This window comes from Pongo pygmaeus, chromosome 10 (genome assembly GCF_028885625.2).
Source record: "Pongo pygmaeus isolate AG05252 chromosome 10, NHGRI_mPonPyg2-v2.0_pri, whole genome shotgun sequence".
In the NCBI taxonomy this organism is placed as follows: Eukaryota; Metazoa; Chordata; class Mammalia; order Primates; family Hominidae; genus Pongo; species Pongo pygmaeus.
In genome coordinates, this window is record NC_072383.2 from 122,794,071 (window position 1) to 122,821,283 (window position 27,213).

General features: G+C 44.2%; 1 protein-coding gene across 1 annotated transcript in view; it reads left to right on the forward strand.

The window, feature by feature from the left end:
* The window catches only part of ZNF664 (zinc finger protein 664), a 102,728-nt gene extending 80,228 nt beyond the window's left edge, over positions 1-22,500 (forward strand). The window contains exon 4 of the transcript XR_010122761.1: positions 22,002-22,500. The gene's annotated coding sequence lies outside the window, so the exon portion shown is untranslated. The remainder of the gene's footprint in view (positions 1-22,001) is intronic.
* Positions 22,501-27,213: the final 4,713 nt, after the last annotated feature.

Consider the following 27,213-nt stretch of genomic DNA (forward strand, 5'->3'; position numbering starts at 1 on the left):
GGCGGATTGCAAGCTCCGCCTCTCGGGTTCACGCCATTCTCCTGCCTCAGCCTCCTGAGTAGCTGGGACTACAGGCGCCCGCCACCGCGCCCGGCTAATTTTTTGTATTTTTAGTAGAGACGGGATTTCACCGTGGTCTCGATCTCCTGACTTCGTGATCCACCCACCTCGGCCTCCCAAAGTGCTGGGATTACAGGCTTGAGCCACCGCGCCCGGGATTCTGTTTTCTTTTAAGTGAAAGAAAATATCCGCCCTACCTTGTCTTTAGTTGGGGAGAAGATGAAAGGGAAAGGGCCCGTGGAAATGTGTGCTGGGTGCCCCCGCGCCATCTCCCCGTGTCTGGGCCCCAGACACCTCACTGCTCCGGAGGTGCTTTCAGTCCTATAAATATTAACCTGAGCTTAGAAAGGAAGCTGCAAGCTCCGAAATCTCCTCCCAGGTCCTGGTTAAGAGCCTTTTCACAGATTGGATTCTGCAGTCCTGCATTTTAGTTGAAAATCCCCAATGGAAGCTCTCTGAACTACAAAAGAAGAGACGAATTACCGGGATGCCCCCTCCATAAAATGAAAAAGCCCTACAAGCTGCTGGTTAGTCTTTTTTCAGCTCTAAAAGTCAAGGAAGGTCTCGGCCGGGCGGGAAGGCTCATGCCTATAATCCCAGCACTTTGGGAGAGGCTGAGGCAGGCTTGAGCTCAGGAGTTCAACACCAGCCTGAACTTGAACTGGCAACATGGCAAAGCCCATCTATACAAAAAATACAAAAATTAGCCTGGCGTGGTGGTGCGTGCCTGTGGTCCCAGCTACTCGGGAGGTTGAGGTGGGAGATTGGCTTGGACTTGGGAGGCTGAGGCTGCAGTGAGCCGAGATTGCACCACTGCACTCCAGCCTGGGCAACACAGTGAGACCCTGTCTAAAAACAAACAAACAAAAAAATCAAGGTCTTCATAACTCTAGGAGGCAGAGTGGAATTGAGTCTTTGGCTTCAAGGAGAGAGTGGAGGGAGGCAGCTTAACAGGAAGAGAGTAAAGTGAGCAGAAAAAGCCTCTCAGAAAAATAAAGGCAGGCAACAGCAAGGAGAGAGGGAAAACCCCCACCTCTCGTGCTGAACAGGGAAATGGGATAGAAAACGTTCCCTGTGATATGCCAACTGAGAATCAACTAGATCTGTTCCACATTTCTTTCTCCTCCTTTTCCCTTTGTACATATTTCCTGTGCAGACAGCTTCAGGACGCAGTTCCGGGGAAGCTTATTTCTTCAAAACCCCCTTCTCTCCGCTAGAACAGGCCGTGATTGCTGCAGGGCGTACCAGCAAGGGGGCAGTCAAGCACAACGCATGAGAAACAAAGGTCCTTCAACCTCCAAGCCTGCAGGAGAGCAGCTCCACCCACTTCCTTTGAAGTGGCCCTCTCTGTTTTTTCTAGGATTGAGAATTTTCCTGTAATACACTGGTCTATTTTTAAACCCACTTTCCATTCGCTAGAAGTAAAGAGTGGAAAAATATAATGAATTGTAGAAAGAAGTGGAACATAGGTATAAATGTCAATGGTGGGATTTTATAGGCACATAGAAATCTCCCCTTTAAAAGCCATTGCGATTATTTTTAGAATGAGAATTGGCCTCAGGGTGGCCTGAGAGAAGAAATGGGAAAAGAACATTTCAAATTTTACTCTACGGTTCAAACCAGTGATGGCAGTTTGCCATCCTCAATTCAGCACATAAACATGTGGGCTGTCCACCATCCGTGAGCGTGGCAGGTACTATGGGAGACGCTAAGGCGACTTAGACAGGATCTCTGCCCTCAAGAGGGTTCCATCTAATTAGGAGGGGACAGACAGACTCACAAATGGCCAAAACAGAAAGTGAAGCCCATCACAGTGACCAGTAAAGTGCAGAGCAAGTGAGAAGAGGGAGGGACCTTCCTTCAGGGGATGGGATATCTCCTATTCCATGGAGCTGGTGGCACTGGAGACAGACCTAGAAAGATGACGCTGCAGGGACTAGCCAGATGCCCACCCATCCCATTTTGTCTTCCCGGGCACATGTTGCAATGAGGTTAGAGTCATGTGGCTGGGCCATGCGATAGAGCCAGTGGGAAGTGGTGGAAGTGAAATATGCCACTTCCAGCCGGGCGCGGTGGCTCACACCTGTAATCCCAGCACTTTGGGAGGCTGAGGCAGGTGGATCACCTGATGTCGGGAGTTCGAGACCAGCCTGACCAACATGGAGAAACCCCATCTCTACTAAAAATACAAAATTAGCCGTTGTGGTGGCACATGCCTGTAATCCCAGCTACTCGGGAGGCTGAGGCAGGAGAATCGCTTGAACCCGGGAGGCGGAGGTTGCAGTGAGCTGAGATTGCACCATTGCACTCCAGCCTGGGCAATAAGAGTGAAACTCTGTCTCAAAAACAAACAAAAAAAGAAATATGCCACTTCCAGGTCTGACTGTAACACCCCTTGTGTGGCCATCCAAGCTTTCCCTTCCACATAGAACCCACACGTTTAAGATAAGTGGTAGAAGCCAGTATCTGTGAGTGCTTGTTGAAAAGGGCTGTCCAGGAGAGCTACCCAACTCACATCACACTATGATGTAAGAGAAGATAGAATTCAGCCACTGAGCTGCTGGGGTGGTTTGTTATGGCGAGTGGTGTCTCTTAGGACAGATGAATAGGTTTTGACCAGTGAAAATGTGGGACCTCTTCCCTGAGTCTCGTTCTGCTGAATGTGCCGTTATTAGGACACCCACCACATTTACAGATATCGCTTGTTTGATGCCAACCATCCAAGCTTCACTATTTGTACCATGAAAAGGACCTCATCTATCTTGCCCTCCCTTCCATCCCTAGAACCTAGCACAATGCATCACATACAGTCGGTGTTTAATAAATGGTTTGTTAAACAAAATGGGTAAGAGGGGGCTTTGTTTGGGGAACATCCAATAGTCTAGTTTCAGGAAAGCATAGGATATTTCTATCTAAAGGAGATGGGCATTTAGGTGGGCCTCTGTGGGGACCCTTAACAGGGTGTGAGGAGTCGGCGCTTATTTTGCGGGGCTGTATCCTGAAGTCTTCCCTCCTTTCCTATCCGCTGCAATACTTCATGGGCGTTTTCTTTTGTAAACTTCAAAAACTTATTACTAGTTGCCTGTATCTCTAGTCCAACTTTCAGCCTTACTTATCCTAAAACAACAATAGAGAGAGAGAGAGAGAGAGATCTGTGATCCCTGTAATATGAACCTGCTTGTTTAAAGATGTCAGAAAACCTAACTCAACTGACTTTAGGTTAAAAACCACTGGCTCATATAACTGAAAAGTTCAGGATAGTTATAACTGCTTCAAGCATGGACAGATGAGGGCTCTCAGTGTTGTCAAGAATTTCTGATTTTTCTGTTTATTGGAAGTGATGGCATGCCAGTTCTAAGTTTAGGCTTTATTTACATTTTTTATTTTTATTTTTATTTTTATTTTTGAGATGCCCAGGCTGGAGTGCAATGGCATGATCTCAGCTCACTGCAACCTCTGCCTCCTGGGTTCAAGCGATTCTCCTGCCGCAGCCTCCCGAGTAGCTGTGATTACAGGCTCCTGCCACCACGCCCAGTTAATTTTTTGTATTTTTAGTAGAGATGGGGTTTCACCATGTTGGCCAGGCTGGTCTCGAACTCTTGACCTCAGATGATCCACCTACTTTGGCCTCCCAAAGTGTTGGGATTACAGGCGTGAGCCACCACTCTCGGCTAAGCCTAGGCTTTAAAAAGCATGGCATGTTCCCACTCACCCTCATGCATCTGTGCTCTCACCATGAGAAGAGCTTGCCTGGCGGGCTACTGTCCATTCAGTCTGAGTCCCCATATGAACACTTGGAGCCCAACCTCAGCAAATAGCCAAACTCAGCCTGGAACCATAGCTTCAAGTGCAGATGGAATGACTATGACTACCTTTCCCAGTTTGCCCAGCACTGTCCTGGTTTTAAAACTGGGAGTTCCACATCCCAGAAACCCCATCTGTCCTGGGAAGACTGGAACAGTCGGGCACCCTAAGTAGAACCACCAAGCTAAGCGAGATTGGCCAACCCTTAATCAATCTGAATGGTGAGAAATACATGCTTATTGCTGAATGTCACTCAGATGTTTATGGCCTTTTGTTACACAGCAATAGCTGATGATACAATGGCTTTACTAAAACACTGTTAAACCCCATATATTCGTGTCACAGAGAAGCACTTGTAATGCTAAAGTTCAGTATCGTGTTTGCCATAGAAATACAAGTACATCATGGAATCACAGAACTGATATGAAAATACAGAAATTATCTGAGCCAAGCTACTGTCTTTAGGCAGGTGATTACTATATGCTACTTATATTATATATTCATTTATGTGTATCTTGTCATTCATATCAGCAACTTGAACTCATCATAATATTCTATAAGATTCTAGGCTGGGCGCGGTGGCTTATGCCTGTAATCCCCAACACTTTGGGAAGCCGAGGGGGCATGGACCACCTGAGGTTAGGAGTTCGAGACCAGCCTGACCAACATGGAGAAACTCCGTCTCTACTAAAAATACAAAATTAACCAGGCATGGTGGCACATGCCTGTAATCCCAGCTACTCAGGAGGCTGAAGCAGGAGAATCACTTGAACCCAGGAGGCAGAGGTTGCGGTAAGGGGAGATTAGGCCACTACACTCCAGCCTGGGCAACAAGAGTGAAACTCTGACTCAAAAAAAAAAAAAAAAAAAAAAGATGCTAACATTGTATCTCTGTCATGATAGATACAAAGTAAATGGTACAGATGTTGAAAATATAATGACGTATGGGAAATATTAATTGATTTGAATGACATCCATTCTCCCTGGTTCCACATAAGGTACTTCCATATCATGCTTTCTTAGCATCTGCCTGTCTTAATACTTATCACACCTTCTTCTATTTATGTTTGTTTCTCTGTGGCCACTATTAATCTATACGTTCTGGGAGGCCAGGGCCTATGTGTGTGCTGTTCCCTATATTACTTTGCTGGGGCTGCCATAATAAATACCACAAACCGGGTGACTTAAGCTACAAAGATTTATTTTCTCACTGTTCTAGAGGTTAAAATCCAAGCTCAAGGCACCAGCAGCTTTGGTTTCTTCTGCGGCCCCTCTGCTTGGCTAGCAGGTAACCTACTTCTTGCTGAATTAATGTGACCGCCCTTCTGTCTGCTCACGTTTCTGGCATCTCTCTGTGTGCCTAAATTTCTTCTGCTAAGGACACCAGTCATACTGGATTAGAGCCCACCCTAAAGATATCATTTTAAAGTAATCACCTCTTTAAAGATTTAATCTCCAAATAGAGTTGCATTCTGGGGTACTGGGGGCTAGGACTTCAACATATGAATTTGGGGGGTGGTGTACAGTTCAGCCCATAGCATTCCCTTAACATAGTGTCTGAATGAATGAATACATGAATGAGTGAATATGTTTGGCATAGAGTTTTTTCTCTGGGACATTTGGATTGTTCTACCTTTTCCCCCTTCATCTTTCTCACAATTATCGGTGAAATCCAAAGCTCATACTTGCTGCTTGTTGGAAGGGTTGGAGTGATGTGCCACCTGCGTTCATTTATTTGGTGAGAGCTGGTTTCATTTTACTCTCAGTGACAGCAGAGAAAGCAAAAGGCAGCGTAAAAAAGAGACTAACAGATACAGGAGGGGAAGATAAAGAGGATCATCTTGACCTGGTTTGAATAATCTGATGTATTTTCAAGCGTTTTATAGTTGCTAGACTGACCTTGGGCAGGGGAGAAGGGAGAAATCATGGCCGGAGAGACTCACTGGTGTTCATTGTTTTACATACTCAAGTGCCTATAATGAGGACAGTCTCATTATCAGTTTACAGGAATCTTTGCTTATGAAGTTTTTGGCTTTCAGAGAGACACTTCTTTGGGTGTCTTAATTTCAGGCACTGAGAAAGAAATATATGGGCCAAGAAGTTGGACTTGGAGCCTTAGCCACCTATGCTTTTGACTTTGTGGATAACTTTAGGCTAATCAGTGTCTTCATTCATGATATACCAAGGATAAAAAGCAAATAAGGTTATAGAATACTATACCAGTGAAACTTAATTTGTATTTCCCCTTAACAGACATACTCAAATTGTTAATCCATGTATCATACATTTCTTTTATTTTTATTCATTATTTTTTGAGATGGAGTTTCACCCTTGTCACCCAGGCTGGAGTGCAATGGCACGATCTCTAGTCACTGCAACCTCTGCCTCCTGGGTTCAAGTGATTCTCATGCCTCAGCTTCCCAAGTAGCTGGGATTACAGGCACCCGCCACCACACCCAGCTAATTTTTGTATTTTTAGTAAAGATGGGGTTTCACCATGTTGGCCAGGCTGGTCTCGAACTCCTGACCTCAGGTGATCCGCCCGCCTTGGCCTCCCAAAGCGCTGGGATTACAGGTGTGAGCCATCGTGCCTGGCCCCTTTCTTTTCTTTCCTTTCCTTTTCTCTTCTCTTCTCTTCTTTTCTTCTTTCTTCCTTTCTTTCTTTCCTTCCTTCCTTCCTTCCTTCTCTTTTTTTGTTGAGGGGTACATGTGCAGGTTTGTTTTATAGGTAGACTTGTGTCATGAGGGCTTGTTGTACAGATTATTTCATCACCCAGGTATTAAACCTAGTAACCATTAGTTATTTTTCCTGATTCTGTCCCTCCTTCCACCCTACACCCTCTGATAGGCCCCAGTGTGTGTTGTTCCCCTCTATGTGTCTATGTGTTCTCATCATTTAGCTCCCACTTATAAATGAGAACTTGTGGTATTTGGTTTTCTCTTCCTGCATTAGTTTGCTAAGGATAATGGCCTCCAGCTCTATCCATGTCCTGGCAAAAGACATGATCTCATTCTTTTTTATGTCTGCATAGTATTCCATGGTGTATATGTACATTTTCTTTATCCAGCCTATTGATGGGCATTTGGGTTGATTCCATGTCTTTGCTATTGTGATTAGTGCTGCAAGGAACATACACGTGCATGTGTCTTTATAATAGGATGATTTATATTCTTTTGGGTATATACCCAGTAATAGGATTGCTGGGTCAAATGGTATTTCTGTCTTCATGTCTCTGAGGAATTGCCACACTGTCTTCTACAATTTTCCTGAGTGTATCAGTCAGGATGGGCTACGTTAGGCTGCAGTAACAAACATTGCCAATATTTTACCAACTTATGTCAACAGAGGTTCCTTTCTTGCTCGTGTTGCATGTTCATTTTGGTTCCTCTATGGCTATTTTCCATGTCCTCTTCACTCTGGAACCCAGGATGATAGAGCTGCCTCTGTCTAAAGGTTATCCATCATTATAGCAAAGGAAAAAAAAAGAACATGGTGACACAAACTGACTCTTACAACTTCTATTCAGAAATCGCACATATCACATCAATATCCATTTCCTACATTCTACACGTCACGTGGCCAAGCTTTCACCAATGGGACAAGAAAGTATAGTCCTCTGGCCAGGCACTGTGGCTCACATGTGTAATCCCAGCACTATGGGAGGCCGAGGCAGGCAGATTGCCTGAGCTTGGGAGTTCAAGACCAGCCTGGGAAACACGATGAAACCCTATCTTTATTAAAATACAAAAAATTAGCCAGGTGTGGCAGCATGCACCTGTAATCCCAGATACTCGGGAGGCTGAGGCAGGAGAATCACTTGAACCTGGGAGGCGAAGGTTGCAGTGAACTGAGATTGTGCCACTGTACTCCAGCCTGGGTGACAGAGTGAGGCTCCATCTCCAAGAAAAAAAAAAGAAAGTATAATCTCCCCTCAGGGAGGGATGACAGACATTTTGGAACAGTAATACTGTTTGCTACAGTTGATGCATATAGAGTACTAATTGTGTGGGTTATGTTTAACCTAGTGTTGTAAGTATCAGCTGATGTTCTTAACGGGGGTCTCAGGGTGCCCTGAGTAAACCAACTGATAAGTTCACCAGGAGAAAAATCAATTATTTACCAGGAAAGCAATGGGAAGACCTAGAAGAATAACAGTGGAAATAAAAATAAATAGATGGATAAAAAAGATGTGGAGGTAGAATCAGTTGAAGTAACCTCTTAGAGTTTTAGAAACTTGACAAAATGATTCTGACGTTTATTAGGAAGAATAAATAGGTAAGGGTGAGAATTTTGTGTAAGAAAACTAATTGAGGGGGACTTATTCTACTAGATGGTAAACATACTGTAAAGCTATAATAGTTACAGAGAATGGCGTTAAGTCAAGAATACTCAGGCAGATCAAGGGACAGAACAGAGAGCGCAAAAACAGATGACTTAAAATAGTATGTTTAATTACAATAGAGGGGCAAGGCATGGTGGCTCATGCCTGTAATCTCAGCACTTTGGGAGGCCGAGGTGGGCAGATCACTTGAAGTCAGGAGTTCAAGACCAGCCTGACCAATATGATGAAAACCTGTCTCTACTAAAAATACAAAAATTAGCCGGGCGTGGTGGCATGTGCCTGTAATCCCAGCTACTTGGGAGGCTGAGGCAGGAGAATTGCTTGAATCCAGGAGGCAGAGGTTGCAGTGAGCCAAGACCGTGCCTTTGCACTTCAGCCTGGGCCACAGAGCGAGGCTCCATCTCAAAAAAAGAAATTACAATAAAGGAAGCACCACCTAAAGAGTGGAAGGGAAAGCTTGGTTAATACATAGTTAATAAACAGTTTGGGGAAAATTGACTCTTAGAGGAAAAAAGCAGTTAAGAGTCTCATCCTAAATTCCAAATAAATTTTAGTTGCATCAAGGAAATATATATATAAACAAAATAATGGATAAATTAAGAAAAAATATATGATAGTATTTATGTAGTTCCTGAATAAGAAAATTCATTCTTTTCAAGTGTAAAAGCAATAGAAAAAAATCCTCAAAGTAAATAAATAGATTGGCCACTTAAAAAATTTAATTTCCACATACACGTATATATATATATATAAATCTCAGAGAAAATGAAAAATCAAAGATGAACTGGGAAAAATAAATATCTTATAAAATACATCAATCAGTCATAACCTTAAGAGAACAAAGTACTTGTACTAATAAGACTAAACTCCCAAAAGAAAAATGAGCAAAGACTATGAATAGACAATTTATTGAAGATGAACTATAATTGGATAATAACTAATTGCAAATGGAAAGTTGAACAAATTTTCAACCTCAGCAATTATAAAAGAAATGCAAATTAACACCACGAGACAACATATTTTAACTTATTAAAATAGCGAAGATTAAAAATATTCAAAGGTGGGAGACTGCGTGGGGAACGGCACTCCTTGGCATTGCTATGGACATCTGAGTTTGCAACCACCTTCTAGAGGGAGAGTTTGGCACTGTAGATGAGAAACCTCATTGATCTAGTAATTTGCTTTTAGGAATCTGTCTGGTGGGTTGCTTTCAGCTATTTCCTCTAAGGAAATCATCAGAGATATGATCATAGACTTAGGTAAAAGGTGGTTGTTATGACAGCCTTATAATGTCAAAAATTTGGGAACACACAAAACGCCTAATACCTGGGATTCTCAAGAATAGATCAGTATATGGCGCAGGAAAAAATGGTATTTTTGAAGAAAATATCTCCCAGGGAGCTGCTTAGCAGTGAAGGGCAAGGAGGAAGGAATGCTACCCTTTGAACAGGTGTCCTGTTCAAAAAGTGATACGGCAAATCCTGCAAAGTCCGCCTCCTTCCCTCTTCAGCCCCCAAGTTCCTGAGCCTGCATTGCCCTTGCAGAGGCAACCAATACGTCCACGTTCTTTTCTTGCTGGAGGGTTTCTAAGCTGGACTATTAGCTTGACATGTGATTTTCGGAGACAGAAGATTCAAGGATGTTCCTAGGCTGATGAGAAAGGGGACTGTCTGCGGTGGTCACAACTTTTGGTTTCCCATCACCTTTTCCCCCTCCGTAGGGGTAGGACATCAAGATGGGAGAGGAGAGCAACACCTAGAAAGGGAAATAGGGAAGCAACTATGGGGTCTGAACTGAGGGCAGGAGGAAAGAGGGAACAGTGTTGTTTTTAGACAGTAGGGGAAGAGGAAAAGGTGAGAGAAGATGCCGAGAAAGTTAGCAGGGAAGAGGCTGATATGAGACCATCTCGCAAGGTAGTCTCCATGACTTAAGCAACAGGCTGACCGACCTCCAAGTTTCCAAGTCTCCTGTAAGAGACGAGGAAAATGTCATGGAGACCCGGAAGTGACGTAAGGCAGGATGAGACGGTTGCCAAGCAACGCTGAGGTCTGGATGGACGCCTGGGCTTATATTTGTGGCTGCATCTTTGGCACAATATGGCGGACCTCTCCACCAAGAGGAAACCATAAGGGTTAGGAGCAGAGGAAGAGGAGGCTTGAGTGACTCAGGATTGGGGGTGCTCAAAGGGAGCGGTGGCCGTGTACCTAACAGTGAGGGCAGAAGGATCGAGTCCCAGGTTAGGGCTGCTGAGAAAAGACCAGTAGGCTGACTGACCAAACAAGATCGAGGCCAAGAACTGAACGCCTCAGTGAAGCTGGGGCCAGGGCAGCGTGGGTAAAAGTGAAAAAATGGGGGAGTCGAAAGAGCAGGGGATTCCAGGTCAGACTTTGAGATTGCCTGAGTAACCATGTATTCAACAACCAGAAATGAAAGGCAAGAAGCTAGTTGGACCGCATCTGGACTTTGGTGGGCACTAGGCATTTTTGCCTTTGAAGGTCTCTTCCTCCATAAAAATAAAATTTAAGAATGACATTTTACAACTGCATTGGTATAAAGGCAAATCTATTAGTATTATGTATTCAAGCATTGTCTTCAACGAAAGTTCAGGGTTTGTTCCTCTCTCTGATTTTAAAAGAAAGAAAAACATTTCTTGCACTCCTACAAGTATTTTGGGCCTAGGCGCTGTTCCTGCTGTGCCTGGTGGGTAAGTCAGCCCTGCATGCAGCCTCCAAAATCAGGAGGTCTCTGCCAAGCACCTGGGAACCCGGGTCCAAAGGAAACCCAAATCTATCTTCCATGGCTCCCCAGCACCCTCCATGCTCAGCTCTTCCCAACCTTTGCCTTTTCCCTAAAAGGCCCAAACTTCACACCGCCCTAGCTTGCCCACTCTGTCTTTCTAACCCTTTTTCCTCCTCCTCCTGGACTTTCTCGTTCGGCCTGCCCTGTCTTTCCAGCCTCACCTTTTGCCACAGGTGAGTGCCAGGTACACGGGAGTGTGCAGATGGAGAGGGTGTGTTCATGGAGGCTTGGGCAGAAGCACTGAGACAACAGACATGATATTCCAAAGGAGGGGCTGCCCCCATGGGCAGAATATTCCAAAGAAGTGCTTGTCAACTTGAGTATTTGGGTCCTAAAGCCCCCACACATCAGGAATATAAAAAGGGTCCAGCACTGCAAGTAAGAAGAGGGTTCTTTGGGCCAGGCACAGTGGCTCATGCCTGTAATCCCAGCACTTTGGGAGGCTGAGGCGGGCAGATTGCCTGAGCTCAGGAGTTCACAACCAGCCTGGGTAACGAGGTGAAACCCCGTCTCTACTTAAATACAAAAAAAATTGGCTGGGCGTGGCGGCATACGCCTGTAGTCCCAGCTACTTGGGAGGCTGAAGCAGGAGAACTGCTTGAACCTGGGAGGCGGAGGTTGCAGTGAGCCGAGATCACACCACAGCACCCCAGCCTGGGTGACAGAATGAGACTCCATCTCAAAAAAAAAAAAAAAAAAAAAGGAAGAGGGTTCTTTGGGTGTAGTTCTTCTGTGAGTCCCTTCTGTCTCTTCTACCCAGTGGGAGAGGAGCTTAATTCTGATCCCTCAGAGAGCTTTGTCTTCTTGAGATTGGACACAGTGGTCTGTTATCTGGCTCCTTAAAGGCTGAGAGAGGGGCTGGTAAGCTGTGTTTTGGGAAAGGGGAGGGAGAGGTGTTTGTATTGGATGTTCTGTCCACCAAGAGTTTGCTGGGTAAAGCATGCTTGAATATTATCTCCTGGATCAGCTAGTGGGTCATGGCATGGCTGCAGCCAGTATGAGGTTGTCTTAGGTCCTGCTACAGAGGCCACCTGACCAAGAGGGTGAACAGCCTTTAGTAAATAGAAGTGGGTGGTGCCACAGGATTCCCAGGGCCAAGAAAGGCCCTGGCCCAGGCATCAGCCTGCCCCAGAGGACTGTTGGGTGAGACCCTACAAAGGTACCCATGAGAGAAGGGCTCAGCTTTAAACATACAAAGACCAGAGAACCAGAAGCCAGATGGCCCTCATGATGCCAGCCATGTCCCAATTTTGGGGCTCCCATTACCTTTTCTCCCTCCCAAAGGGGTTAGACATCAAGATAGGAAAGAGGAACAACACCTAGAAAGGGTAAGAGAGAAAAAATGGGGCCTGAACTGGGGGCAGGGAGAACAATCAACTTTAAATCAAGTTTGGAGTTCTGATTTTTATATGAACTGGACATTTTAATGATGGCATTGAAATTGGGTTTTAGGACTCAAAAGGCTTGAAGAACCGTTCTACCTCAGAGTGACAAGAAAAGGTAAAGGATCTGCCCCATACTTCACCTACAAGAAGGAGAATTGTCCTTGCAGAGTGCACTCAGAAGGACAGTGGGAGACAAAAAGCAAGTTGCTTTCTGATTGTATATGATGGGTCATGCTTGTTCAATATAAGAGCTGCTCTGGGCATATCATCAAAACACTCTGCCCTCTTTCTGCTGTGTCGTTGCTTAAGCTGCTCCCTCAGCTGGGAAGAGTGGCATCCCTTGCCCTCTTGCTGAAATTCTCCTCCTTCAAGATCAAGTTTAAATTCTGTGCCTCTGTAACCTTTTCCCCAATCCCCAATCTATAGCACTTTCATGAGACTGATACATAAAGTCAAAATGCCAACTGATTTAAATTGCATAAATGGTGCACCATAGGGAAAAGTTGAGTAAAATAAAAAGAAACTCCACTACTGAGAGATAAACATTAAGAGCAGGTGTTATTGATAAGCCGGGTACTATTTTTTAAGTGCTTTGCAAATACCAGCCCATTGGATCCCATAGCATCACCATAGAGGGGGTACTACTACCATCCTATCTTACATGGGAAACTACATGTGGAAAGATTAGGTAACTTTACCAAGGTCTCACAGCCTGCAAATTGTGGGGCCAGGATTTGAACCCAGGTGGTCCAGCCTCCATAGGCTGAGCTCTTAACCACTACACTAGGCTGCCTCCCTTGCTACATATCTTTGGTGCCAGCCGTGTCACAAAGTACTCTGGTTGGATCATGCATGTGATAATGAGTAGTGCATTATCTTCTTTAAGTCAGACATACATAGCCATATCCAGCCTTTTCCTATACAAATATATGCATATAAACATACATGCAAATAATAAATATATAGTATATAAATATATTAGTGAAAACAGGATAGGATACCCTACATAATATTTTTTAGCCTATTTTTCAACTTAAAAATAAATTATGAATGTTCTTCTATATCAACAAATATACACTGCTATTTTTAATGGCTATATACTCTTTTATTGTAACACACTGTAATTTATTTAATTTTCTGGTTTGGGACATTTTGATTTTTGACTTTTGCGAGTATAAATATTGATTGATGCTTTTTGGTATAAATCTTTCTTCACTGGTCCATTATTTGCTTAACATAGTATATTAGTTTTATTACTGTATAACAAACTACCACAAACTTAGTGGCTTAAAACAAGATGTTACCTCACAATTTCTGCTGATCAGGAGCCCAGATCCGTAGGGCTTATGTGGCTGCAGTCAAGGTGTTGACTGGGCTGTGTTCTCATCTGGGGGCTTAACTGGGGAAGAATCTTCTTCCAAGTCCACTCAGCTGTTGGAAGAATTCATTTTCTTATGGCTGTGGGACTGAGAGCTTCCATTTTTTTTTTCTCTTTGCTACCTGTCAGCAGTTCACACATGGCAGCTTGCTTCTTCAAGGCCATCAGGAGAGCAAGAATGAGTCTCCTAGCAAGATGGAATCTTTTTTTTTTTTTTTTTTTTTGAGGTAGAGTTTGCTCTTGTTGCCCAGGCTGGAGTGCAATGGCAAGGTCTTGGCTCACTGCAACCTCCACCTCCTGGGTTCAAGTGATTCTCCTGCCTTAACTAGGATTACAGGCATGTGCCACCATACCCGGCTAATTTTTTGTATTCAGTAGAGACGAGGTTTCACTATGTTGGTCAGGCTGGTCTTGAACTCATGACCTAGGTGATCCACCCACCTCAGCCTCCCAAAGTGCTGGGATTACAGGCATGAGCCACCATGCCCGGCACAAGATGGAGTCTTATAAATTGGCATCTTCTAGGTAGATTGCTAAAAGTAGAAGGATGGGCCAAAGAGTACACAAAATTCTAGGATTTTTTTCCATACGTATTGTCAAATTGTACTCTGGAAAAAATTGTACCAATTTACCCTCCCACCCAACAGTGTACAAGAGTGCCTGTCTCCCCAAACCCATGCCAACATGGGTACCAGTATTATTTTTAGTTTGTTAATCTACTAATTGAAAACTTGTTTCTCATTGTTTTAACTTTGGGATGGCCAGTTTTACACATTTACTGGATTATGCATGCCAGGGTGAGTAGTGCATTATCTTCTTTAAGGCAGACATACAGAAGAAGCCAATTTGTTCTCAGAAGGTTTCTTGGTGAGCAGGAAGAAGAATGGAGAAGTATACCATGTTCATGGATTGGAAGATTCAACATAATAAAAATGTCAGTTCTCCCCAAATTGCTGTACAGATTTAACACAATTCCCATCAAAATCCCAGGAAGGGCTGGGTGTGGTGGTTCACGCCTGTAATCCCAGCACTTTGGGAGGCTGAGGTGGGTGGATCACGAGGTCAGGAGTTTGAGACTAGCTTGGCCAAGATGGTGAAACCCCGTCTCTACTAAAAATACAAAAATTAGCTGGGTGCGGTGGTGGGCACCTGTAACCCCAGCTACTTGGGAGGCTGAGGCAGGAGAATTGCTTGAACCTGGGAGGTGGAGGTTGCAGTGAGCTGAGATCATGCCACTGCACTCCAGCCTGGGCAATAGAGCAAGACTCTATCTCAAAAAAAAAAAAAAAAAAATCCCGGGAAGATCTGTCCAATTTCAAGACTTATTGTACGGCTACAGTAATAAAGACTGTATAGTATTGACAAACACATAGATCAATTGACCAATTAGACAACCCAGAAATAGATACACACAAACATACCTAACTGAGTTTTGTCCCAAGTGCAAAAAAAATTCAATGGAAAAAAGATATCTCCTTGTAAAAATGGTGCTGGAGCTATTATTCATCCATGGACAAAAATATGAGCCTTGACCTATGTCTCACATCTTTACAAAAATTAACTCAGAATGAATTGTGTACTTAAATGTAAAACATAAAATTTTTAAACTCTTAGGAAACAGGAGAAAAATATTTAGGATCTAGTGATAGACAGTTCTTTGACCTGATACCAAAAACGTGATCATAAAGTGAAAAATTGGTAAATTGGGATTCATCAAAATGAAAACAATTTGCCCTGCAAAATACCCCTTTTAGAGGATGAGAAGACAAACGAGAGTGGGAGAAAATATTTGTAAACCACATATGTGACGAAGAACTTGTAGCTAGAATATAAAAAAGAACTCTCAAAACTCAGTAGTAAAAATGCAAACAATTTAATTAGAACATGGGCAAAAGATGTGAAGAGACATTTTATTGAAGAAGATTAAAGTTGACAAATAAACATGAAAAGATATTCAACATCATTAGCAATTAGGAAAACACAAAATAGCAATGATATGTTACTACACACCTATCAGAATGGCTAAAATAAAAAATAGTGGCAACATCAAATGCTAGTAAGAATGCAGAGAGACTGGATCAAATATGTATTGCTGGTAGACGTGTAAAATGGCACAGTTATTCTGGGGGACAGTGTGGCAGTTTTGTTTGTTGAGATGTGATATAGTGGAAATAGAACATTGGCTTGAGGCTGGGCACAGTGGCTCACACCTGTAATCCCAGCACTTTGGGAGGCCGAGGCAGGTGGATCACCTGAGGTTGGGAGTTCGAGACCAGCCTGACCAACATGGAGAAACCCCATCTCCACTAAAAATACAAAATTAGCCAGGTGTGATGGTACATGCCTGTAATCCCAGCTACTCAGGAGGCTGAGGCAGGAGAATCACTTGAACCTGGGAGGCAGAGGTTGCAGTGAGCCGAGATCACGCCACTGCACTCCAGCCTGGGTGACAAGAGCGAAACTCTGTTCCCACCCCACCACCAAAAAAAAAAAAAAGAACACTGGACTTGAATGCCAGTTTTATCATTCAACTGGCTGAACAAGTACCAACCTTGCAGAGCTTTGGTTTCTTCATCTGTGAACTGGGGATGAAAATAGTACCTACCCATAATTGAGAGGATTTAAATCAGGGGTTGGCAAATTACAGTCCTTGGACTAAATCTAGTCTGGCACCTATTTTGCAAATAAAGTTTTATTGGAGCATAGCCATAACCACACCACAAGGACAGAGTTTAATGTTTGTGACAGAGACTGACCTACAAAGCCATTTACTAGATATACCTTTATAGAAAAACTTGCCAACCCCTGATCTAGATGATATAATGTACATAAAAATGTTTGAAAATAGTAAAGCATTAATTGTAGTTTTTATTATATATCTTTAATAACAGACCTTCTGTTTCCCCAGAAGAAAGAATGGTTTTCTCACACAATGTCAATCTGAACAGGTAGTTTTTTTTTTTTTTTTTGAGACAGAGTCTCACTCTGACACCTAGGCTGGAGTGCAGTGGCACAATCTTGGCTCACTGCAACCTTCACCTCACAGATTCAAGCGATTCTACTGCCTCAGCCTCCTGAGTAGCTGGGATTACTGGCGTGTGCCACCACACCTGGCTAATTTGTGTTTTAGTAGAGACAGGGTTTCACCATGTTAGTCAGGCTGGTCTTGAACTCCTGACCTTGTGATCCTCCTGCCTCAGCCTTCTAAAGTGCTGGGATTACAGGCGTGCACCACCGTGCCCGGCCATCTGAGCAGGTAGATTTTTAAAAAGCTTGGATGACATATACCCCAGTAAGAGTATCATACTAGCAATATTATATCTCTTGTAAGTAATATTATAAACAATCAGTTTGATAGATAACACTTTTTATTATGAACTGTTTTAAACATAGAGAAAGGTGAGCTCCATGTATCTACCAGCTGGATTTAGCAATTGGTAACATTTTGCCCTATTTGCTTTATGACCTATTATCTCTATCTCTCTATCCACCCACCTTACCCATCTGTGTTTATATATCATTTGCCCAGTCATTTGAAAGCCAATTGCAGACATCATGAGCCTTCACCCCTAAATACTTCCTTAGCAAGGTGAACGCCCAAAGGGTTCACCTTGCCCACTGCCTAGACAGAGCTGATTCATTAAGACAGGGGAATTGCAATAGAGAAAGAGTAATTCATGCAGAGCCAGCTGTGCAGGAGACCTGAGTTTTATTATTACTCAAATCTTTCTGTCTGAACATTCAGGGAGCAGAGTTTTTAAGGATAACTTGGTGGGTGTGGGGAAGCCAGTGAGCCAGGAGTGCTGATTGGTCAGAGATGAAATCATAGAGAGTCAAAGCTGTCTTCTTGCGCTGAGTCAGTTCCTGGGTGGGGGCCACAAGATCAGATGAGCCAGTTTATGCATCTGGGTGGTGCCAGCTAATGCATCAAGTGCAGGGTCTGCAAAATATCTCAAGCACTGATCTTAGGAACAGTTTAGGGAGGGTCAGAATCTTGTAGCCTCCAGCTGCCTGACTCCTAAACCGCAATTTCTAATCCTGTGGCTAATGTTAGTCTAGTCCCCAGGCAAGAAGGAGGTCTGCTTTGGGAAAAGGGCTGTTACCATCTTTGTTTAAACTAGAAACTAGAAACTAAGTTTCTCCCAAAGTCAGTTCAGCCTACGCCCAGGAATGAACAAAGACAGCTTGGAGGTTGGAAGCAAGATAGAGTCAGCTAAGTTAGCTCTCTTTCACCGTCTCAGTCGTAATTCTGCAAGGGCGGTTTCACGTGCATCTTCTGTGAATAATGACTTTCTCTTGCAGAATCACAAAATCGTTGCAACAATTCCCTAATATCATCTAATATTCCATTTTCTGCAATTGTTCACAAAATGTGTTTCTTACCTCTTTTTTTCAAACCAAGAACCAAGGAAGTTTATCTCATTGTGTTTGGTTGTTCTGTTTCTTTTAATCTTATCCCTCCACCTTTTCTCCCTATGACATTGACTTTTTGAAGAGACAATTTCAGACCATTTAAACCAAATAAACTATGGGCTGTTGGCAGGCAAGGCGATTTTTTTTTTCCACTATGCCTCTGAGCACTTAATACAGAACCAGCTGAAAAAATACTTCTTGACTTATTGATTGTGCTATGGCAACTAGGAGCGTTCTGAACAAACGGAGTAGGAAGCCCTTCTCATATCTGACTGATCAGTTAATTAACTTTTACTCTATGTGAGGCAATTACCCTAAAACCTTCTGGTTTTGTGCCACCAGTTGTGAGACCGGAGCTTAATTTCTCCCTGTCCAAAGTGGTGGAAGAGGGGCCTTTGATTTGGTCTCCATTCTGAGGACAACTCAAAAAGACTTTTGCCCTCAAATAATTTAAGGGGTAATGGGTAAGGTACAAAAAGTAGAGGATGGAGAATAGCTCAAAGCTACAGGATGGATCAGGTGCTGGTAGATTCTCTCAACCTGACATCCCTTCATCTGCTTTTCTTTTTAGTGCAATAACAAAGACTGTCCCAGGGAAATGCCGTCCCATTTCTTTTCTTTTTCTTTTTCTTTTTTTTTTTTTTTTTTTTTGAGACGGAGTCTCACTCTTTTGCCAGGCTGGAGTGCAGTGGCGGGATCTCAGCTCACTGCAACCTCTTCCTCCCAGGTTCAAGCGATTCTCCTGCCTCACCCTCCCAAGTAGCTGGGACTAGAGGCACACACCGCCACGCTCAGCTAATTTTTGTATGTTTAGTAAAGATGGGGTTTCACCATATTGGCCAAGATTGTCTTGATCTCTTGACCTTGTGATCCGCCTTCCTCAGCCTCCCAAAGTGCTGGGATTACAGGCATGAGCCACTGTGCCCAGCTTTTTCTATTATGTTGTTTGCATTTGGTCATCGTGTTCTCCTGGTTGGGAGTTACGCCTTTGGATTCTTTTCTTATGTTAATTCAAACATTCCAGCAGACTCAGAAATGGTTTCAGGAGAGGACCCTTGAATATCTGAGGGTCTAGTTAACAGTGGGGAACATTCCAACATTATTTATTGGAAACCGTATAATACATGGAATTAACATTGCATATTTTGAAGAAAACCTTGACCCTCATGGTCAGTTTTGAGCATCTAGAAAAGGAGGAAATTTTGGCTGAAAGTTGAAAGCCCTTGTGTTTCCTAACAGCCAATAGTAAATCTTTCCTAGAAGTTCCAGTGTGAGCTGATTTCCAGCCATTGGGGCTGATCCTAAAATACGTTGCTAGGTGTAACATAGAAGTCAAAAGCCACATTTCTGGAAACTTTGGAAGCACAAGGGAATGCTCTGTTGACTGAAACAATTAAAGAGGAGATAGACAGGAAGCAGAGCTTGGATGCTGGTGAGCCTAAGGCTCAATCTCTCCTGGTGCATTTGTCTTTCCTTGGAGAGAACTAATTGGATTACACACAGCTTCTAGAAAGAGCCAAGCCGTTATTATTATTATTATATTTCTTTTTCTTTTTCTTGTTTTTTTTTTTTTGTGATGGAGTCTTGCTCTGTCACCCAGGCTGGAGTGCAATGGCGCGATCTCGGCTCACAGCAACCTCCGCCTCCCGGGTTCAAGCGAGTCTCCTGCCTCAGCCTCCCAAGTAGCTGGGATTACAGGCATCTGCCACCATGCCCAGCTAATTTTTGTATTTTTAGTAGAGACAGGGTTTCCCCATGTTGGCCAGGCTGGTCTCGAACTCCTGACTCAGGTGATCCTCCTACCTCGGCCTCCCAAAGTGCTGGGATTACAGGCATGAGCCACCACAGCCAGCCATTATTACATTTCTTTAGAAGGCCTAGCTGCCTGAGAATTCGGAAGCACTTTCATGTATTTTGTGGCAACTGACTGGTTTCTATGATTGTGGTTTGGGCTCTCTCGCTCACACCTCTTCTTCTGCCTCTCTCTGTCACCTTTTTCCTCCTTCAAGTCTCTCAGCCCAGCATCACCTTCTCAGGGCAGCTGGCATCCATCCCCCAGACTAGAAATATCCCCCTTTCAAATAACCTCATGGCACCCACACCTCAAGACAGGTTGCAATTGAATGTCTGTTTATCCCTCCCTGTCTCCATTCTATCCCCAGGGCCTCCCACTCTGCCTGGCAAAGAATGGATGTGCTCACATCAGGAATATTTTAATGAAGGTGCTGTTACTGGAAAGGGATCCCTATCCAGACCCCAAGAGAGGGTTCTTGGATCTCATGCAAGAAAGAATTCAGGGCAAGTCCATAAAGTGAAAGCAAGTTTATTGGAAAAGCAAAGAAACTCTGTCTACTCCATAGACAGAGCAGCACCAAGGGTTGCTGGCTGGCCATTTTTATGGTTATTTTGTTATTATATGCTAAACAAGTGGTGGGTTATTTATGAGTTTTCTGGGAAAGGGGCAGGCAATTCCTGGAACTGAGGGTTCCTCTCCTTTTAGACTATATAGGGTAACTTCCTGATGTTGCTGTGGCATTTGTAAACTGTCCTGATGCTAGTAGGACTGTCTTTTAGCGTGCTAATGTGTTATAATTACCATATAATGAGCAGTGAGGATGACCAGAGGTCACTTTCATCACCATCTTGGTTTTGGTGGGTTTCTTTACCACATCCTGTTTTATCAGCAGGGTCTTTGTGATCTGTATCTGTGGTGCCAGTCCTGCTGACCTCCTTTCTCATCCTGTGACTAGTGATGTCTAACCTCCTGGGAATGCAGCCCTGTAGGTCTCAGCCTTATTTTGCCCAGCCCCTATTCAAGATGCAGTTGCTCTGGTTGGAACACCTCTGACAGTATGAGTTTGGAAAGAGTTGGAAATGCTGAAGAAGTGACCTGGAGACAGTGAAGGAGACGTAGGGTTTATTGGGGGTACTTACATACAGGGACAGTCCAGTGGTGGCAGGCTGGTGAGGAGAAGCACTACCATTGTAAAAAGCATGTAGTTGATGTACGATTTTCACTTAGCACCCTCCACCTAGCAACCTGCATACATAAGTAGGCCAAGAATATGGACAGAGAATTGACAAAACAAACGTAAACCATGAAAAATATGAAACACGCCTTTTGAAAGGTCAACCTAAATTGGATTCAAAGAAATGCAAATTAGAATATTTTGTTATCAAATCAGCAAAGAAGAAAATAAAATAATATGCAATGCTGTTGCAGTGAACGAGATTCTAGTGGAAGTATGTTTTTTGGCATAAATATATTCAACACATATTGTAAACATAAATATTAATGTATATAAGTAATATGTAACATATTATAAACATATACACAATAATTAATTATATAAACATATAAATGTATAAATCAATAAATATCAGAGCAGTGATGAAAACAATAATAATTATGGTAATAATCCCAATCATAAATGTGAACATTTGTTGAGGGCTTACTCACACTACTTGTGACATTTCATATATATTATCTCACTTAATCCTGACAACAACCCCCATTGTCTGAAGTACATACGCAAGGCTTGTCGCCTCATACCAAGGATATGGAGGATGCAGACCGACAAGGAGTGAATTTAAGAGCAGAAGTTTAATAGGCAAAAGAAAGAGGAAAGCTCCCTTGTGCAGAGGAAGGGGTCCTGAACGGGTTTCTGGGTTCCCAGCAAGATGCCATTGGTTTTATAGATGAGCTTGAGGAGGCGGTATCTGATGTACATAGGACCCAAAAGATTGGTTGGACCAAGTGTTCCATTTACATAGCATGCAAAGAAGCTGGCTCTCCCATCCTAATCTGTTTTTATACAGATGTGTTCTCTACCTGGCCAGTGCCATGTTGCCTGTTCGCTTGCTGCACACATGGTGACAAAGAAAACGGAAGCCTCCACGTTGGATATGCCTGGCTCCTACGTGTCAGGCCTCCGAGCCCAAGCCAAGCCATCATATCCCCTGTGACCTGCACGTATACATCCAGATGGCCTGAAGCAACTGAAGATCCACAAAAGAAGTGAAAATAGCCTTAACTGATGACATTCCACCATTGTGATTTGTTTCTGGCCCACCCTAACTGATCAGCGTACTTTGTAATCTCCCCTACCCTTAAGAAGTTCTTTGTAATTCTCCCCACCCTTGAGAATGTAGTTTGTGAGATCCACCCCCTGCCCACAAAACATTGCTCCAAACTCCACCGCCTATCCCCAAACCTATAAGAACTAATGATAATCCCACCACACTTTGCTGACTCTCTTTTTGGACTCAGCCCGCCTGCACCCAGGTGAAATAAACAGCCTTGTTGCTCACGCAAAGCCTGTTTGGTGGTCTCTTCACACGGACACATGAGACATTTGGTGCCGAAGACCCAGGTCAGTGAGACTTCTTCAGGAGACCAGTCCCCTGTCCTCACCCTCACTCCATGAAGAGATCCATCTAAAACCTCAGGTCCTCAGACCAACCAGCCCAAGGAACACCTCACCGATTTTAAATCAGTTAAGCGGCCTCTTTTCACTCTCTTCTCCAACCTCTCTCACTATCCCTCAACGTCATTCTCCTTTCAATCTTGGCGCCATCCTTCAATCTCTCCCTTCCTTTAATTTCAATTCCTTTCATTTTCTGGTAGAGACAAAGGAGACACATTTTATCCATGGACCCAAAACTCTGGCACCGGTCATGGACTCGGGAAGGCGGCCTTCCCTTGGTGTTTAATCATTGCGGGGATGCCTGCCTGATTATTCACCCACATTCCATCGGTGTCTGATCTCCGTGGGGACGGCTGCCTTTGTCATTCACCCACATTCCCTTGATGGCAAGTTAATTGTGGGGAGGCCTGCTTTGGCTGCTCATCCACCCTGCAGCCCAGGGCTGCTCCCCACCCCCTTCTCCGTGTCTCTACCCTTCTCTTTAAACTTGCCTCCTTCACTATGGGCAACCTTCCACCCTCCACTCCTCCCTCTTCTCCCTTAGCCTGTGTTCTCAAGAACTTAAAACCTCTTCAACTCTCGCCTGACCTAAAATCTAAGCATCTTATTTTCTTCTGCAATACCATTTGGCCCCGATACAAACTCGACAGTAGTTCCAAGTGGCCAGAAAATGGCACTTTTGATTTGTCTATCCTACAAGATCTAGATAATTTTTGTTGAAAAATGGGCAAATGGTCTGAGTTCCCTGATGTCCAGGCATTCTGTACACATTGGTCCTGCCCTAGTATCTGCTCCCAATGAGACTTGTCCCAAATCTTTCTTCTTTATCTCCTGTCTGTTCCTTCAGTCTCCACCCCAAGCTCAGAGTCCTTTGAATCCTTCTCTTCTACGGACTCATCTGACCTCTCCCCTTCTCCCCAGTCTGCTTCTCATGCGGCCCAGCCAGGTCCCAATTCTTCCTCAGCCTCTGCTCCCCAACCCTATAATCCTTCTATCACCTCCCCTCCTCATACCCGGTCTGGTTTACAGTTTCGTTCCTCCCCCATCTGCCCAAGAATTTCCTCTTAAAGAGGTGGCTGGAGCTAAAGGCATAGTCAAGGTTAATGCTCTTTTTTTCTCTATCCAACCTCTCCCAAATCAGTTAGCATTTAGGCTTTTTTTTTTTTTTTTATCAAATATAAGAACTCAACCCAGTTCATGGCCCGTTTGGCAACAACCCTTAGACGCTTTACCACCCTAGACCCAGAGGGGCCAGAAGGCCACCTTATTCTTAATATGCATTTTATTACCCAGTCAGCTCCTGACATTAGAAAAAAGCTCCAAAAATTAAATTCTGGCCCTCAAACCCCATAACAGGACTTAATTAACCTTGCTTTCAAGGTGTACAATAATAGAGAAGAGTTGCAATTACTTGCCTCCTCTGTGAGAGAAACCCCAGCCATATCTCCAGCACACAGAACTTTAAAACGCCTAAGCCACAGCGGTCAGGTGTTCCTTCAGGACTTCCTCCCCCAGGATCTTGCTTCAAGTGCTGAAATCTGGCCACTGGGCCGAGGAATGCCTGCAGCCCAGGATTCCTCCTAAGGCATGTCCCATCTGTGCAGGACCCCACTGGAAATTGGACTGTCCAATTGGCCCAAGGCTCTTACTGACTTCTTCCCAGATCTACTTGGCTTAGCAGCTGAAGACCGATGCTGCCCGATCGCCTCAGAAGCCTCCTGGACCATCATGGACACTTTGGGTAACTCTTACAGTGGAGGGTAAGTCTGTCCCCTTCTTTTTTTTTTTGAGACGGAGTCTCGCTCTGTCGCCCAGGCTGGAGTGCAGTGGCACGATCTCGGCTCACTTCAAACTCTGCCTCCTGGGTTCATGCCATTCTCCTGCCTCAGCCTCCCGAGTAGCTGGGACTACCGGCGCCCACCACCATGCCCGGCTAATTTTTTTGTATTTTTAGTAGAGACAGGGTTTCACCATGTTAGCCAGGATGGTCTCAATCTCCTGACCTCATGATCCACCCGCCTTGGCCTCCCAAAGTGCTGGGATTACAGGCGCGAGCCACCATGCCCGGCCCCGTCCCCTTCTTAATCAATACGGAGGCTACCCACTCCACATTACCTTCTTTTCAAGGGCCTGTTTCCCTTGCCTCCATAACTGTTGTGGGTATTGATGGACAGGCTTCTAGTTAAAACTCCCTAACTCTGGTGCCAACTTGGACAGCATTCTTTCATGCACTCTTTTTCAGTTATCCCCACCTGCCCAGCTCCCTTATTAGGTTGAGACATTTTAACTAAATTATCTGCTTCCCTGACTATTCCTAGGCTACAGCCACACCTCATTGCTGCCCTTTTCACCAGTTCAAAGCCTCCTTCACATCCTCCCCTTGTATCTCCCCACCTAATCCACAAGTATAGGACACCTCTACTCCCTCCTTAGCAACAAATGATGCACCCCTTACCATCCCAGTAAAACCTAGTCACCCTTTTCACGCTCAATGCCAACATCCCATCCCGCAGCACGCTTTAAAAGGATTAAAGCCTGTTATCACTCGCCTGCTACAGCATGGGCTTCTAAAACCTATAAACTCTCCTTACAATTCCCCCATTTTACCTGTCCAAAAACCAGACAAGTCTTACAGGTTAGTTCAGGATTTGCACCTTATCAACCAAACTGTTTTACCTATCCACCCTGTAGTGCCCAACCCGTACACTCTTTTATCCTCAATACCTTCTTCCACAACTCACTATTCCGTTCTTGATCTTAAAGATACTTTTTTCACTATTCCCCTGCACCCCTTGTCCCAGCCTCTCTTTGCTTTCACCTGGACTGACCCTGACACCCATCAGTCCCAGCAGCTTACCTGGGCTGTGCTGCCGTAAGGTTTCAGGGACAGCCCTCATTACTTCAGCCAAGCTCTTTCTCATTATTTACTTTCTTTCCACCCCTCCGCTTCTCACCTTATTCAATATATTGATGACCTTCTACTTTGTAGCCCCTCCTTTGAATCTTCTCAACAAGATACCTCCTCCTCCTTCAACATTTATTCTCCAAAGGATATCGGGTATCCCCCTCCAAAGCTCAAATTTCTTCTCCATCCGTTACCTACCTCGGCATAATTCTTCATAAAAACACACATGCTCTCCCTGCCAATCGTGTCCGACTAATCTCTCAAACCCCAACCCCTTCTACAAAAAAACAACTCCTTTCCTTCCTAGGCAGGTTTGGATACTTTCGCCTTTGGATACCTGGTTTTGCCATCCTAACAAAACCATTATATAAACTCACAAAAGGAAACCTAGCTGACCCCATAGATCCTAAATCCTTTCCCCACTCCTCTTTCTGTTCCTTAAAAACAGCCCTAGAAGCTGCCCCCACACTAGCTCTCCCTAACTCATCCCAACCCTTTTTCATTACACACAGCCAAAGTGCGGGGCTGTGCGGTTGGAATTCTTACAAAAGAGCTGGGACCGTGCCCTGTAGCCTTTCTGTACAAACAACTTGACCTTACTGTTTTAGCATAGCCCGTATGTCTGTGTGCGGCGGCTGCCGCTGCTTTAATACTTTTAGAGGCCCTCAAAATCACAAACTGTGCTCAACTCACTCTCTACAGTTCTCATAACTTCCAAAATCTATTTTCTTCCTCTTACCTTACACATACACTTTCTGCTCCCCGGATCCTTCAGCTATACTCATTCTTTGTTGAGTCTCCCACAATTACCATTGTTCCTGGCCCAGACTTCAATCCAGCCTCCCACATTATTCCTGATACCACACCTGACCCCCATGACTGTATCTCTCTGATACACCTGGCATTCACTCCATTTCCCCATATTTCCTTCTTTCCTGTTCCTCACCCTGATCACACCTGGTTTATTGATGGCAGTTCCACCAGGCCTAATTGCCACACACCAGCAAAGGCAGGCTATGCTATAGTATCTTCCACATCTATCATTGAGGCTACCGCTCTGCCCCACTCCACTACCTCTCAGCAAGCCAAACTCATTCCCTTAACTTGAGTCCTCACTCTTGCAAAGGAATTACATGTCAATATTTATACTGACTCTAAATATACCTCCCATATCCTGCACCACCATGCTGTTATATGGGCAAAAAGAGGTCTCCTCACTACGCAAGGGTCCTCCATCATTAATTCCTCTTTAATAAAAACTCTTCTCAAAGCTGCTTTACTTCCAAAGGAAGCTGGAGTCATTCACTGCAAAAGCCATTGAAAGGCATCAGATCCCATTGCTCAGGGCAACGCTTATGCTGATAAGGTAGCTAAAAAAGCAGCTTCAGGGCAATGCTTATGCTGATAAGGTAGCTAAAAAAGCAGCTAGCCATCCAACTTCTATCCCTTATGGCAGTTTTTCTCCTTCTCATCTGGTCACTCCCAACTACTCCCCCACTGAAACTCCCACCTACACTTTCTTCCCACACAAGGCAAATGGTTCTTGGACCAAGGAAAATATCTCCTTCCAGCGTCACAGGCCCATTCTATTCTATCGTCATTTCATAGCCTCTTCCATGTAGGTTACAAGCCGCTAGCCCGCCTCTTAGAACTTCTCATTTCCTTTCCATCGTGGAAATCTATCCTTAAGGAAATCACT